We start from the raw sequence: 16581 nt of genomic DNA, 5'->3' as shown, positions 1-16581 counted from the left end.
TCAGTAATTCTTTCGGAAGTGCATATTCAGGAGCGCATGACTTTCTTAGCAAAGCTCAGCATGTACTTCTGTCTCTTGAATTTCAGCCCCATTCATTCCCCAAATATTTCTTCACCGTGCCCTAAAATTCTATATTCTCCTTTCAGAAAAGAAATAATCAGCTCAAGCCCTGACACTCTCTCGGTCTAGGCTACCCTGTTTCAAACTAGTCCTGTCTTATTCATGTTCCTGAATAGAATTGTGTTTGGTTAGGAAAAGAAAAACTATAGATTAAGAGTTAATTCTTAAAAAATAATAAAAAAACCTATATAAATAAAAATTTGGTTTCTTTGACTGGGAGCAGAAGAGTTATTTTTATTTTTTTGTTTTGGTGGGATTTTTTGTTTGTTTTTTACAGTGGGAAAACTAGTATTAAAAACGTACTGTAAAATCCCAGTGGAGATGAGATCAGCCATAACTGTAGTAACACTATCTCACAGTTACTTTACAGTAAAATCCAGGCTGTTTTTCTACACTGTCATGAGTAAATGCATATTAATTATCTAGTGGTGAAAACATATCTTCTTGGCACTGAGGACACAGCTATCTTTTTGTTCACTTTGGCACAAAATCAGTTTCCAAATTTATTTCATCTCATACTACTGAAGCAGTTCATAGATTCACTTAGAATACACAAACTCATTTTGATGGCTGATAATAATCCAAAATTACCTTTGGTGTTTATTACTTAATTGGCACTTAATTATTTAATTATCAATACACCTGCTAACCACTAAAACACTGCAGTTTTAAGCAGCTGAAACTAAATAGACAAAGGGCATCTATAAAAAATGCCTCATTACCATTATACACAGTTTTATTCATTAATACCCTGTTGTAGAACTTCATTTTATGCCAAAGACTGAATCAGAGAAGATCAATCTAAAAATCTATACGTTAAAGAAAGAGTGCAATTGTTCATGGACAAGTACATATTTGCCTTTTACCATAAACCAAATGGAGTTCCATCCCAGCTTGAAGTCTAGAAAAAGGTCATCTCAAGTTTAAAACTTTCAGTTGAATCTATAGAAAAGTTCTGATAATGTTGAAATAGCCTACCAAGGTGTTTGTTCCTGATGTGTATGTTGTCCCTTGCTAGAAGTGTGTCCTGAACTCTTTATTTCCTCATATCCTACCATTTAGGAAGACTCTGCTTTGGTTTATCCTCTCAACTTTCCAAAAAAAAGAGACCCTGTCATGTTCCCACCACTGCAGCCCAACTCACTGACATCTTTCATGCAAGGGTAAAAAAAAAAAAATGAAATGCATGAAGCAAACTGTAACCTATATATTCTACACTTTATTACTGTAGTAAAAAACATGCAGTACCCAGAACCTGTGCACTAGCACTGCAGTAGCTGACTGCATATGCTAACGAGCCATAACGAAGACCAAAGACACTGGCCTGCTGCCATCGCTGCAGAAGCCATGTGGAGCAGAAGAACGAATGTAAAACTCTGAATTCCTCCTCCCTACCTTCACATGAGCGTTCCTTGCGCGAGAGGCTTTTTTATGCTGTCTACCTTGAATCTTCCTTGCTTTAAATCTTGCAGCTTTTCAGGTTGTGGTGGCTGGATCACACCTCCCAGCAAGGTCTGAGTCACGGAGTGTGAGGCTTACATCTGAAAAAGGCATGATGTGGCTAGATAGCCTCTCTCAGCAGATCCAGGCCCCCACCACAGCTTGCAGGGGAGGAAAAGTCACATCGCCAACACTCCACTGTTCCCACGGAGTTTTGCTTGCTGGAAAGTGCAATGAAACCACTGCAACACCATTTCATTTGTGACCCTAGTACATACAGGATGACTCTACTTTAGTGACAAGTTTCACAGTGTCTACAGAACCACAGCCTCCTTGCAAGCATTCTGCACAGAGTACCAAGTAAACCTTACAACAAAATGAATAAGATGCAAGTGGAGGCATCACAAGCTATTAGATTTTCCTACATCAAACACATACAAAAAAAAAGCCGGGCTAATTAACTCTGCACGTGTAAACAAGACTTGCAGAACAGTTTTTCATACGAGCTGGTATTCTTTTCCTCTGTAAAGCTGCACATGCACCCCATTTGGGCATGTAGACTTGATTGTTCAAACAGGACCTACAGGACCTCTCTACAACTGCCTGACGGGGGCTGTAGGGGTGTGGGTGTGTGTGTGTGTGTGTGTGTGTCAGTCACTTCTCCCAAGTAACAAGCAACAGGACAAGAGGGAACAGCCGCAAGTAATGCCAGGGGAGGTTTAAATGGGATATTAGGAAACATTTCCTCACCAAAAGGGTTGTCAAGCATTGGAACAGGCTCCAGGGGCATGGTGGAGTCACCATCCCTGGAGGTGTTCAAAACCCATGTAGCTGTGGTGCTTAAGGACATGGTTTAGCGATGGGCTTGGCAGTGCTGGGTTAACAGTTGGACCTGATGATGATCTCAGAGATCTTTTCCAACCTAAATGATTCTATGACCAAATATGTATAAACCATGGAGCTGAGGGGAAGGTCTTGGCTGTGCGCTCAAACGCGGGTCCTGCAGAGAGCAGCGAGGGGTCAATGCAATAACCGCGCACGTGTGCTTATAAGCCAACCTGCTCATTTGCTCCGCACAGAAACAGAAAACATCCTCCCACATTTTGGCTGCATTTAATCTATTGGTTTTGGGAGGTTATGGTCTTCTACATATAAAATATGGGCTTAACAGCAGTCAACCTTAGCAATATGTGTCCTATGCAGTCATGTTTTAGATTTGTAACAGCTAACTTTTCATAAAACTAAATGAGATCTTTATGAGCAACACAGCATTAACTATATTTCAGTTTCATGACATTAACCTCATCTAATATTGTCAGCATCAGATTGTTCCTTGTGTTTAGTTCTAGTTTTCCATTTCAAAATGCTTTATTAGTAACCAAGCTTTAATTAACTGCATATGAGTTTCCCCAGTTTCCAAGAAAAGCCTGACATCAGCATTAGATGTGTAAGAAGCATGTAAACATGTTCCAGATCCTAACTTTGCTCCTACATCCTCCTCCCACAAAACATCTACATACTCACACAAAACAACATAAAAGCCTTCCACGGCTAATAAATTCACATTTACTCAACTTCAGGTGTACCAAGCATTCATTGTATTCATTGATCCAACCATGTCAAATGGAACACTCCTTTTTTGCATTTTCAAGCAATCTGAACTTAGTTTACCTTCCCACCTTGTGGAAAACAACTCAATTATAAATAAAAGGGACCTCAGGTATTTAGTTGTAAAATCCTTTCCAAGTCACGAGAACAGAAAAAGCTTAATGATGAGTCCTGGCCTGCCACTGGTCGCATGTTTACTGTCAGGTTCTGGCAGGTCTGCACTACTCACAGTCAATTTTCCTCAAACTGAAATCCTGACATGTCGGAGATGCTATTTATGTAAGGCAAGGCTGTTGGGTTTACTTTCTGCCTGACATACATCCTGCTACAGCTGAATTTGATTCCTGAGCCCTTGTTCCTGCTCTAGCTTCTGGCTCTCCTGCTCTACACATCTCCCTTGTAACCTGGGCTCCTCTTACTTGGTCCTTTGGGCTGATACATCCTCAACTTCCTTCAAGGACTGATGTTCAGTCTCAGGAACTGGGGCGCCTTGCTCTGGGCTGCGTTCCTCATGACACGTTATACAGCTTTCTATTGGTTCTGTTAGCCTCTCAATATAGATTTAGCATATGCAAGTATTAATGTGCTTGGTTTTACTCTGTAGTTGCACTACCTTTATTAGTTGTCTAATTCTCTAATGAACTCTTCACACTAATTAAAATTTCAGGTAAAATAGATGCTTCAGTCAAGGAATGTCTTGGCATTTTATAAGATTCAAAATACTGCTCTATAATGCGTTAGTAACTTAAATGAGTCTGTGAATTACCTTCCAAGAAAACAGTTGCGGGATTGCACATGACAATATTTAGTCTGAATTATTACTTCAAGTGCAAAGCAGGCACAAAACCACATACAGATAGTGCAGAAGAAAAACTTAGCACAGGGACACATTCATCAATATACTGGACTCGATTCAGTTGCTTACATATAGGTCATCTAGTAATATTTTACATGCCAAAGCACGCAAAACCTCGGAGTAAGGCTAGCAGATACAACACAGGACATGCAGAGGGACCCACAGTCTTCCAGGCTAGCAGCTGAAGGCAAAGCAGGACACACTACAGCTGCACAAGTGGCCCTAGATGCCTGCATCTAGGCAAGCATTTGATCCCGGATCCAGCACAGCATGGCAGTGTCACCCTGAAGTAAATCAAAAAATAGACTATTTGGCTGGATGGAATAAAAACAAGTAGGTTGTGCTGACTGGGAAAACCGATTCAGTGCTCCTGTGAGGGAGTCCATACAGCAATTTATCTGTGTCCATAGCCCCAGCGTATCTAAAGCAGGTAACGGCCCCATTTAATTTTACATAGTCCTGTTACTTAGTTATCCCCGGCTCACAAAATAATCCCCAAAATAATAAGCTGTTGAGAATGAAATTTATTTGCCATTTATTATTTTTATTTTTGTAACTGTTCAGTAGATTTATTAAAGTGAGATAAACCCACTGTCAATAGATAAAGGCATACTGTCTGCATAACCACTTTGACTAAGGTAAGCATAGGAGGAATTCACTTGTGGCTGTATTCATTGACCCTCAGTTTATTAACAATATTTAGGGTCCTCTCTTGACTTAGAGAAAAACATCTTTTCTAAGGAGTGCAAACGCCTGTCCACATCCAACAGGCTGTCACACAGTTTCACTGGCAGGTTCGGTCATGCTGTTCTACTCAGGATCCCAGTTGGCACCAGCCCGCAAGCTTCATGCTACTTTTGAAAAACCTACACGCGGGGCTGGGAGGTGTTTTTTTATATCTGTAGAATAACTTGTGCTTTGGTTTGACTCAACTCCAGTTTCAGCTTGCACATGTCTGGCTTTGCAAAAGCCTGATGTCTGAATTCAAATCAAATTATTAGGTAATCTTCCAGTTGTAAAATTATTTAGAGCCCTAAGCCATTCTTTGTCTTTTGTTGTATTAGGAACATGAAAATCATTTACCAGGAATTTAGTTTGCATAATTAACACAAACCATTTGCTGCAAATTTTAATGAAATTGGAAATATTTTGCTGATACGTAGTGCCTTCAGGAGAAAGGGCAGAGTTTGGTAGCTAATCCCTAGGTACTTCAAATCTCTGATGTAGCACCACACATAATGGAATCAGGGACAGCATTCGCAGATACCGTGCCTAAAAATTACTAATGCTGAAAACATTCAGATACCTCTTTAGAAATTTAGTTTTTCCTGCTGATTTCTTTTTCTGTTCATTGAATGAATTCTGAGAAGACAGACTCTGCTAAGGTTCCTGCACAATATCTTCCTAAAGAGATTAGGATGCTTACCTTTGCATTACATAAATTCTATATTAGACATATATTATGTATATATTCTTAAGTATTTCAAATGTGTAAATATTATTTCAGCATGCTATGTTTTAGTTATGATTAATATTCTGCAAGAAAAATATTTGTGAAATTCATAATTTAAGGAGACCTTTTTCTATTGTACCACGAAACAGCAATAATCTAAGATGGCATTTAATTTACATAAAATATTTTCAAGACATAATTAATCCCATCAAAAGATATTAAGCACTTTGAAGTTTCAAAAAAACCCCTAGGTTATATAATATTACTTTGTTCCTCTTTTAGAGTAGCAGAATGTGTAATATTTGAAAGTTGTCCCTTGTTTCTGGTTGCTCAGCTGGAAAGATTTCTTTTATTGTTGTTTTCTAATGAAATGATGTACAACTACCACTCAACCTGAAGTAAAAAGGGCAAATAAATTGCTCCTTTCAAATTCAGGCCTAAAAGTCTCCCAATTTAGAACACTGAAATCTTTACCTCTCTGAAATAGTAGGCCTATTCATCTTGAGATACTTTGAGGACAGCTCAGCTACTCATCAAGTACATTCCTTCCTCTTTTTTTTTTTTTTTTTTTTTTTTTTTTTTTTTTTTTTTTGTGGCTGGCCAACCAGAGGTCACTTTTCAGAAAGCTGACCTTAGTCTGCACTGTTGGAAATAACCTTTTTTGGTTTTTTTTAGCTAGATTCTATTTAACATCTAATTTGTGTAATTTAATAGCTTTTATAAAATCGGCAAGCGTTTTCAATATCAAACTGAAACCTATTGTGTGTTGCTCAGTTTCTTCTCAACAGCAATGCTGATTTGGGTGTTAACATGGAACATTTAACATAGGAGTTGGACTCAACAATCCTTATGGGTCCCTTAACTTGAGATATTCTGTGATTGTTTCACCATTGCTTGTTTTATCATATATTGTAACAAGTCATGCAGTTCCGTTCCACGTGAAGAAATTTGTTCCTAAAGTTTGCCAAGGGTAATGTTGTATTTCATCTGCCTCTCTGGCCATGTCCTAAAAACATCTGAAGGAACTGGGCTTACCTTCCTCCAATTTTGAAGTAAGGTGAGTCCCTCTGAGTTAGCAAGCTGACTAAAGCGCATCACTACAAATAATATCACCAGAAGACCAAGCTCACTTTTTAGGTTTACATCATCTGGCCATCTCCTAGTCACCATTTTAGTTCCAGTTTCTCTCTCACACACCTCACTTCTTGTCACTTTTGCTTAAAAAGTCATGAAATAAATGAAATGGACTATAATGAGATTAATTATACTGCAAGAATGGAGTTATATTTCTCAAGCAAGTTATATTTCTCTAGCGCATTTTGCTAATAATTTTTAAAAGCACCTTAGAGATTTTTGAGTGAGATATCCATTACCTGCAAATACAGCTACGTCACATGCAATACCACCAGTAGTGAAAGAACGCATCCAAGCACCTACTTTTTCATCCACTGAGTAAAAAAAAAAAATCCATCAGTTTTTATCAGACACTCCACAAGTATGTGGGTTTTGGTTTTTTTCAGTTTAACTTGAAAATGACCAAACTATGCACTTCACAGCCAAAAGTCTCTGTAACACACTGCATGTCATATTTTGTCATGCTCAACGAACTAAAGCTGGGAGAGCCAGAAGACAACAACCAAGCAAATGTACTGCTTCAGTCCGATTTCTTCTCGTGAGCTGGCAAAGCCATTATCAAGTCCAAACAATGGATGTTCAGTACCCAAGTTTTTGTACTTTTTTCCTCAAAGCAGTTCTGCTGCAAGGATCTCATCCTTTGGTGTGGCTGTTTCAGTGGAAAAAATGGCTTCTGGTTGCCTCCAACTTGCTTAGTTCCAGTCTAGGTGGATACCACTGGTTTCCTTTCTACACACATACTCCACAGCCATTTTTTTAAACTTGCTATGCACACTTTTTGAACAGATGTTACTCTTAAATACTACACAGTAAGTTTTGCTTGTTTCTTCTGCTCTATAAACTTCTGTCTATCATCAGTCCCCTCCATATCTCTAAAAGAAATGTAATTTCTCCACACTAAAGCTTTATCAGCACAGTCATGAAAAGAGCATCAGCTGCTACACAGTTACTTACACTGCCTTGAACACAACCAGAGACCGCTAACAATGGGAAAGCACAACTTTTTTTTTTTTTTTTTTTTTTTTTTTAATGAACTGTGTATCTTGACTCTCCAGCAATACCAGCCAGAACCTGTGGTCTTTTTCCTTACACTGCAGTGACAAACATACCTCAACTCAGAAATGTTTCCAAACTAAAAGCTACACTCCTGACATTCAGATTTAGAACTCTTTTCAGATTTAGAACTCTTAAGTTCTCACACTTCTAGCACTGGAGGCAAAGAATGTCCCAAATAGGTAGAACAATAAATAAGCAAATAAATTAAGCTTTTTACTTTGAATTAATTTATAAATATAGAAAAAGTGAAATTTAGTTTTTTCTTTTGAAAGGGTTTTGCCATCTTTACATTCACAGTAGAGATATTAATACAGTGAGCCAGTCCTATCTCCTCAGGTAACTGCCAGTGTGATATCTGGTTCACTGGAAAAGAAAAAGCAGCAGCATAGTATAATGAAAAGGCAATTATGGAAACCGATGTGATGCCAAGATATTAAGTACTATCAAATATATGTCTTCTCAGCTTCAACATACCAACCATATGAGACTGCTTTAATCCATAGCTATAAAAATAAATACCACAGACCACAAAGATTAACAGCATTTCCTGCCTCTCCGTACTGGCTACAAAATATTTTGATTGCACTTGTGTCCAGATCTAATGTAACTAAAGAAATTACTTGTCAGAATGGAATTTTAGAAAGCTGATGTCAGTGTCATACTTCATACTTCCTTTTTCCCAAACTACTACAGCCTTTTTCATTTTTGTTATCCACTGGAAAAAAAATATGAATTAAAGAAAAAAAATCATATGCTTATCAGAATGGAATTTTAGAAAGCTGATGTCAGTGTCATACTCTGTATTTCTATTTTCCCAAACTACTACAGCCCTTTTCTGTTATGTTATTAAAGGGGGTGGGGGCGGTGGGGGGGAATGAAGAGAGTCATTTAAGAGGGGAGGGAAAAATCACATCTCAAGACGTGATACTCAGCTGCAAGAGTAGGTCATGCCATTAATATACTTTGTTTATGTACATTTCGTTGGTTATTTTTGTTCTGGAACACAAGGTGTATTATTAACAAATAAATAATATTTAACAATAACTTACATCCACCCACATGACTTAGCTTTGGGCCAGTTCTAGAGAACACTAAAAATAGCACAGAAATTGAGGCTCTTTAAAAGAAAAAAAAAAACCTTAAGCTTTAATGGAAATGTGTGCTGACTTAGAGCAAGGCTAAAAGAAAGATATAGTTCCCTTTTCCCTTCCTCACCCCTAACCCTCCCCATTTCAGTCCTGGCCTAGGATCCTGCAAAGCAAGGAACCAGTAAAGCAACAAATCTCCTCCCAACACAGGACCCGACTCTTCCCCTGCTCCAGTTTCATGGTTTGTGAATTCTTTGGCCCTGTGTCCATTTTCACCCATTTACATAAATTTTGAATCAAGTCAGCAATACTGGAAACATCCATGGCAGCACTGTAGCGGGGACAATGATCGATGGTATGAGCTGGCACTGGGCGGTGATCTTCCCAGCTTTGGAGAAAAGCAGCTACAGACTGTGAAAGAGCCAGGGGTTGTTTATCTCATCGCTTTAAGGAATACTTAGGCATGGAAATCAGTTCAGAAAGTTCCCAATGGTAAAAAACCTGATGTTTAAGTATATTTTTTTCTAGTAAAGTTTGATGAAATTAAAAGCTTAATTTTTCAAAACAAGTTAAATTTATTTTATACAGTTTTCTGCTTCTTCTTCTTCTTTGGAAATACAGCAATTTGACCACAAAAGAAAGAATCTTTAAAGCGGAAATTGTTCCTAAATGTTCCCATAAAAGTTGGGAAAGAAAAGAAATAACATCTCACCATGCCAACATTCACAATGTCTTGTTTTTCTTTTTAAATGATTTACACTAATATTCATTCAGCAGCAATGTAATAAACATTTTTTTTACTTTTATCTCACATATGCATACACAGATTCCTTTATATGTGCTTTATAGCTTGCCCCATGCTATTAAGTGTCACATAGCAATCAGGGAATTTCTATATGGATATGACATGATCTCAAGCTAATTGTATTTACCTGAACTTCTTATCTGTATGTTAATCTTATCAGCTGCTTTTCTGCTTAACATAAAATATGTGAAAGAATGACATGGTTATTCATGGACATAAATAATCTGTTTAATTTTATTCATTTTACTGGACCATAAGCTTGATGATGTCCTAATACTTTATTTAAATAATAAAACATTTCAGTCAGGAGGAGACAGCCCAGCTTCCTATGGCTACTATTATTAGTAGTTTTATTAGTACCATCAGCATCTATTTTATGGCAACACTTGGAAGCCCCAGTGAGAACTTAACCAAGTCCTTAGCGATCAGGCAAAAAGATCTGGTCCTCTTTCCAAAAGTTTACAGCGGTGTCAGTGAAAATACTAGATAATCTGCTACAGATTAGGAATTAATGCACCGAAACCTGCCTGTATCATTGCCCACATTTGAACCTGATGCAAGCTTCACCAGGCCCTACATCCAGCCATTTTCACCCGTAACATTACGTGGTTTCTGAAACGCATCAACTGAGCACTTGTGTGAGGTCAAAGCTGGGCCTGGCGTCTCACCCCGGAGGGGAGAGCACGTCTCTCTCACGTTCTCTAATTAGGACATAGCAAACTGTGGAACTGCCCACTAACGGCATCCCAACAACAGGACAAGGCCCTAATCCAAGCGTTAATTCAGGCATTTCAGGGCTGCATTGGAGGAAGGCCCAAAAAGTAGCAAACAATGAATTGTTACATTTTTATTTGTTTTTTTCTTGTTGGTTTTGGTTTTTTGTGTGTGTGTTTTTGTTGGGTTTGTTGGTTTTTTTTTTTCACTTTAAATGTGTGTGCATTATGGGAGTTTCTCCTATCCCCAAATTACAGCCTGGAGGTAAGGGAATACTTCCAAATTTACGGATGTACTTTATATGCAAGGTAAGCATTAGCAAGGATAATATTTTCATTGCATGATTGCTAACTGTGATTAACATTAGCTACACACACCACAACGAACAGATCAGCACCACGCTAGAAAGCCTCCAGTCATTAATACATACATTGCAGTTTTACAGACAATGGGGAGAAAAACCCAAAACATGTGGCACACCTGGTCTCTGGATAATGTTGCAGACCTTTGGCTTGTGTAAGTTATTCCACTGAAGTAATGGAAGCACTGTAATTCACACCAGATGAAGATCCATTCCCAGATCTGCCTCTTCCAAACAGAAGTGTCATGACAGTAAGTCAAATAATCTGACTTGACAGTGCATTTTTTCATGCATTAGTTACCCAAGTATGACATTGCAATCAAAGGAAGAACATACTGCAAAATTGTTTGGTGTTGAAAAATAACCCCAAAGAATCCACGCTACAGATGCAGGCAGTTTCAGCACTGCTCAGCCAAGCCTTTTGGAAAAGTGCTGGGTGGGAGCTGGCTTCAAACGCAGCATCTAGAAAACCGGGAAGCCCAGACTGCTGTTGGGTCTTTCTGGGGGTGCTGGAGGGGTGTGGGTGTTGTGCTTTTAGTGTGAGGTTTTGGGGTGGGTTTTTTTTAAGGCCAATAGGGTCAGGAGACAATTCGTCTCCATTGGGGGCATCTTGTTCGAATCTCCCCAATCGACATCTACCGAGAGTCCCATTTGTACATCTCCATCCACCCTAGCCTGTCAGTGGCCAACAATTCTTGCATTAATCTGGTGCAAAGAATAATGTTACTGTATTTTCTCTTAGCAAAGTCAGAAGAACAGCAATCTAGAAAGAACCAGGGAGACAGAACCAGGACAGATATTAGACATCACACCATCTTCTCCACAAAATTAAAAATCTACCATTCATCCCATTATAACTTCATATTATCACAATTCAACTATGGCCTTTGACAGAAGTTTAATTACTGGAAAATTTCTACCAAGAGACAGTGGCTGAGAACAAACATTTTAAACAATATTTTCTAACTAAACCAAAATAATCCTAAACTGCCAGTTTAATTCTGGTCTCAAGAAGTTAAAACATAGCCTATTTCCCTTGTTCGTTGCACAGATGAATGAAAGAAAAACCCTCTGTTAATTGAGTTTTTAATGTTAGTTCTGCTGGGAGAAGTTTTTGTACTTGAGGTCTGAGACTCAGAGCAGACAGGGAAATGTCCACAGTGTGCATCGATGACCTTTTGCAACAGAGTTCTGGTTTTGAAAAAGGACTTTTCAAACGTCCCAGTGTGTTCAGTTCTGGGGTTTGGTCCAGATCCAAAACTCTGGGCTTGTTTAATAAGAAGATTCCAGGCAGTCCACAGCTGACCCTGGCCAGTCGCACTGGAGCTCCAGCTTGCTGACGTGGAGGAGGAATACTGCACTGGGGACTGAGTAGGTCCAGATGCTTCTTCTCTCTTCAGAAAGGAAATTATAGTCTATAGAAGAGGAGCTTGGCACTGCCGGCTTTCTAAGCTAGGAAATTTCATGATCTGTTGCAATATATTAAGATGTACATTTTTAACTCCAACAGAGACATAGCTTGTTTTTGGAACAAATGTTTGATAGGGGCAGAGTTACAGGCCCTAAGGGAACATAAGGGGCTGGATGATTTCATTTCCCCTAAGCCAAGGCAGTTGGCAAATGTGGGTATGGTTTGCTGCTTTTTTGCTTTCATTGTTATGAATTGTGTGGATAATTGATGGCAGGCTGCCTAGGGCTTGGGATAGGCCTGCTTCATGAAAGCTGAAGTAAATAAACGGTGGCTTGCCTTTATTTCACTGGTTCTGTGCTGATTTCAGAAATAACAAAGACTGGCTTAAGCATTTAAAGGTGCCAGCCTAGAAGAAAGGAGAGCAGGCTCACTGCACACAGCGGCAGCCTGGATGTCACCCTGGGATGAGCAACTGCTCCTGGGTCTCAGCACCGGCTCCAGGGATTTTGATTTCCAAGCAATTTTCCTACGGCCACACCCAAGCTCTGAACTTATATTACATACTGCAGACCAAAGGGAAAAATAAATAAAATACATGAACCTCCCGAGAGCTGCATTAAAAAAAAAAAAAAACCCAAAAAAAAAAAAAAACCCCACACCTCACAAAAACACAAACCCAACAAAATTGTTAATAACACATTCAAATAAAGTGTTTATTATCTTTGTTATACAGAAAATCTGCACAGGTGTCTCTCCCTCAAGCTATTTCAATGCCTACTGCATGAAAAATATTTCTACTACATGTAAAATACCTAGAGTTGCTAGTTCAGTGCCAAGTCGAACAAGAATCAAATGCGTAGTTAAGTTTCCACTCCACAATCAGCTTAGTTGTGGGAATAAAACGCCACTGTTAGAAACATTCATGTGAAATTAATCCTTTTGTTTACTTTCATGCTAGTCTATCAAGGACAACAAGAAAAATGGGCATGTTTATTCAACTTTTTCAACGAAGAGGTCAGCTCAGTATCATAATTAGGATCATCAATCAATCATCAGTTTACTAATTGTTTCTTTCACAAATGGGAATCCGTATATAGGAGACAAACCAATTCTTCATTTTTACCCTCAAAGTAATTCACCTACAATGAAAAGAACTTTCATTTGGTCACTATTCAGCTTGCTCAGAGCAAGGAAAACTGGCATGCAAAATGAAGAAATTCAACATCTTAGTCAAATAAAAGCAAATTCCCTGCCCAAAACACGTTTCTCACCCTAAGAAGGGGGCAGCTCAGCAGCAGGGATGTCCAGTCACATGCAAGCCCAAATCCTGCTCCGCTGCCTTAAGTAAATGTCACATTGCCAGAGTGAAGTTCCCTCCATCATCCCACTCATACTTTGGAGAGAAACTGCACCTTCGTAAGAGTCCTAATGCCCTGGCCCTTAACTGTGGGCTGAGCAACAGGCTCACCAATCAAGCCTGGAGCGGGCAGGAGATGTTTACGAATACAGAGCAATGACTCTCTTGATTGACTGCACTAAAAATGTCAAAGAATAAATTCATTTTATGCTAAACTTGCTCTCATTGGGAAATGAGCATTATTGCAAAGGTATTAAAGAATGACGTAAAGGCATTCCTATTGTTCAATAATACCGTTTCCAGCCAAAATACAGCAGCAGCCAACCTCACAGCAGTGCTGATACAGCTGATGTGTTTCTTTTGTGGCGTGGAACTGAGGGAAGGCGCAGCAGAGGGCATAACTAACCATACATTTCCCATAAATAGCTATGTAATTTCAACTTAACTGCACTGCAAGCTCTATAAAATGCCTCTATGAAGCATATTTTCTATGCACACCTCATTGTTATGGTTGGCTGGATTTAGGTAATTATGTACAGTTTGAGGTCAATATGGAAAACAGGCCTCGTTCGTTACTGGCAGGCTCTCCTCAAAAACAATACACCCTGAGGAGACCGGCGACCGGCACAGAGGCAGAGCAGCCAGCTTGTAAGGTACAAAGCCTGCGATTGCTCCATTCAGAACATAATTACTCTTCAGAATATCTGAAGGGCAATAAATTAAATCCCAGATGTTCATCTATTAATAAACAGTCAAAGAACAGAATAGCATGCAGTTAAATCATCTCTCTGGTAAGAGAAGTGTCTTCCAAAGAGCATAAGAAAATGTGTGACAGCCTTTTGCAAGACATCCTCTTGCCACTGAGCTATACGTTCAAACATTCCTGACGTAAAGCAGATGTCTAGAGCTCACTGTGAAAGACCCTTACCCAAAAGGTGGTCACTATGTGAATATACCAGTAGGGAGGGCCTTCCCTGCTGCGTGCTCCTCATCAGCATCCAAAGAGAATATTCAGAACCAGCTGGAGATAGACATCTCATCACTCTACATTTCCATTCCCCTATTTACGAGCAGTGCAACATCCTTACACCCAAACTTAGGCACAAGGCATTGGTATGTAGACTGTTTTGGAAGGGGTTGTCATTTTACTATGACAGAGAAATACGATACTTTCAAAATAATCCAGAAATAAAATCCATTTCAAACTCTCCTTAAGACAGGAATATTAAAATACGATCAACGAGGCACGTTAATAGATCTTGAGAAAAATTTATCTTCCACTTTCTACTTCCTGTTTTAAAACTACCAGTGCTTGAAGAACAAAATCATTGTGGGAGTTTGAGCGCCAAGATGCACGGATCAGAGGAGCCTGTAGTGCTGGCTCAGAGGTGCGTTCTGCTGAACTAGACTATGCTGCACACAGGCTTCACAACTTGCTTTAGAAACTCAGTCCCTTAAAATCAGACCTCAAGCACCTGAGGTCCTGGTACCATAATTTTTAATATTAATTTCTTATGAATACAGGTAACACTTTAAACTGACTAGAAAACTCCTACACAACAAACAGCTTACTAATTTCAGGTAATTGCTGCACTATTCATGTTACAAAAACAGAGAACTCAAACGCACAGCAACTCAGGGAGAATACTCCTTAATCAAAAATGGAAAGTCGGTTTGGATCAATGGAAGTTGTAATATGTTTAAATTTTTTCTACTCTCTATTCTTTTCTTCTTAACATTCTTACAGAGCCTAAATAACACATACACCAGCCTATTCAAGGCTTCACCAAATCTTTCCTTTTCAGTAGATAAGGGATGTTCCATGGCACCAGTCACATTTCTTGCTGCAGAAAGTTTCTCTGAGTAAGCACCACCTAAAGCACTGGCGCACCGTGTAACTTGAGCTTTAATCGCATACAACATAGCAGAGACTTCACAGGCTACAAAACCCTGTATTTTGCAAGCATGTCAGACTCGTCATAGTACGGCAGTGAGTGCATTTAGTTGTACTGAAAGAAAAACAATGCCTGTCGGGCAATTTGCATGAAGACAATTCCATTTCCAAAACCAGAGCTGTCTGGTAGCAGGCTCCCACGTGTCTCCCACAGGATAGGAACAGGAAAACAAAGAAGGAAAAAAAAACCCCAAGAAAACTAGTGTAAGGTAGAACAGAGGGAAAAGGCATTTTGAAGAAATATTTTGTGTTCTTCAGTAGTACATCTATCAGTAGGGATAATGACTAGATCTGCAACTTCTCCCAGCCCCAAATCTACTACTGGGCTACAAAAATGTATAGCACAGCTATACATGAAGAATGGCACACGCCTACATCACCCTTTAGGAACAGGGAATATATTTAGTTGATTAAGACTTAAAAGAAACATTTCAGATGCCCAAAGAGATTGTGCTGCATTGCATAAAAAAACCCCACTCTAATTGCTGTAATGGTATAGCGTCTGTAATGACCTACAGGTTACACCGCTGTTGCTTCTTCTTTTTAATACCTATATTCCTGAAAAATTGATTCTGCTATTCCTAAACAAGCCAAAGATATTAGCTATGTTTTTCAATGTGACAGAGGCTACTGTCAGCAACAACTGATGCAATTTCTTTTATTAAACTTGCCTTAACCAGAGTTGTGGGATACCATTTGTTGTTGTCATCTCAGAGCAAGGCTAGCAGTACTCGAAGGATTGCTTTTATGGGACACACAAAGGGGCAAGAAAAGTTTCTCCTGCGTTAGCTCTGAAACCATTTGCCAGATCCCCTTATTTATACTAGGTAACTCCAGGGGGAAGATAAAATAAAAAGGAAAATGGCAACCAAATCAAACCAAACCAACCAAAACAAAACACCAACAAGCAAAACAAAAAAAAACACCCCACCCCACACACACCACCACCACCAAAAAAAAAAAAAAAAAACCCAAACAACAAAACTCCCCCCCCCCAAAAAAAAAACAAGAAAACTTATACCACCATCACCACCCCTGGAAAAAACCTCACCTTCTACCTACTGAGACAAGGACTAAGGGAACCAGGTCTAAGCAAGATCTAGCCTCAAACATCACAGTTTGTTAGGTATCAAAAGGGCTTATAATAATTACCTATTTGTCTTGCCTGACTGTGACAAAATGACCTAAAGCTCATTCTGCCATTTTAATAAACAGATTTAAATC

General features: G+C 39.1%; 1 protein-coding gene across 1 annotated transcript in view; it reads right to left on the bottom strand.

The window, feature by feature from the left end:
* Window positions 1–16581, bottom strand: part of COL5A2 (collagen type V alpha 2 chain) — a 113067-nt gene that overhangs the window by 82806 nt on the left and 13680 nt on the right. The gene's annotated exons all lie outside the window — the stretch shown is intronic.

This window comes from Falco biarmicus, chromosome 8 (assembly GCF_023638135.1).
Source record: "Falco biarmicus isolate bFalBia1 chromosome 8, bFalBia1.pri, whole genome shotgun sequence".
In the NCBI taxonomy this organism is placed as follows: Eukaryota; Metazoa; Chordata; class Aves; order Falconiformes; family Falconidae; genus Falco; species Falco biarmicus.
The sequence above is the reverse complement of the archived record's forward strand: the minus strand, read 5'-3'. Positions and strand labels throughout refer to the sequence as shown.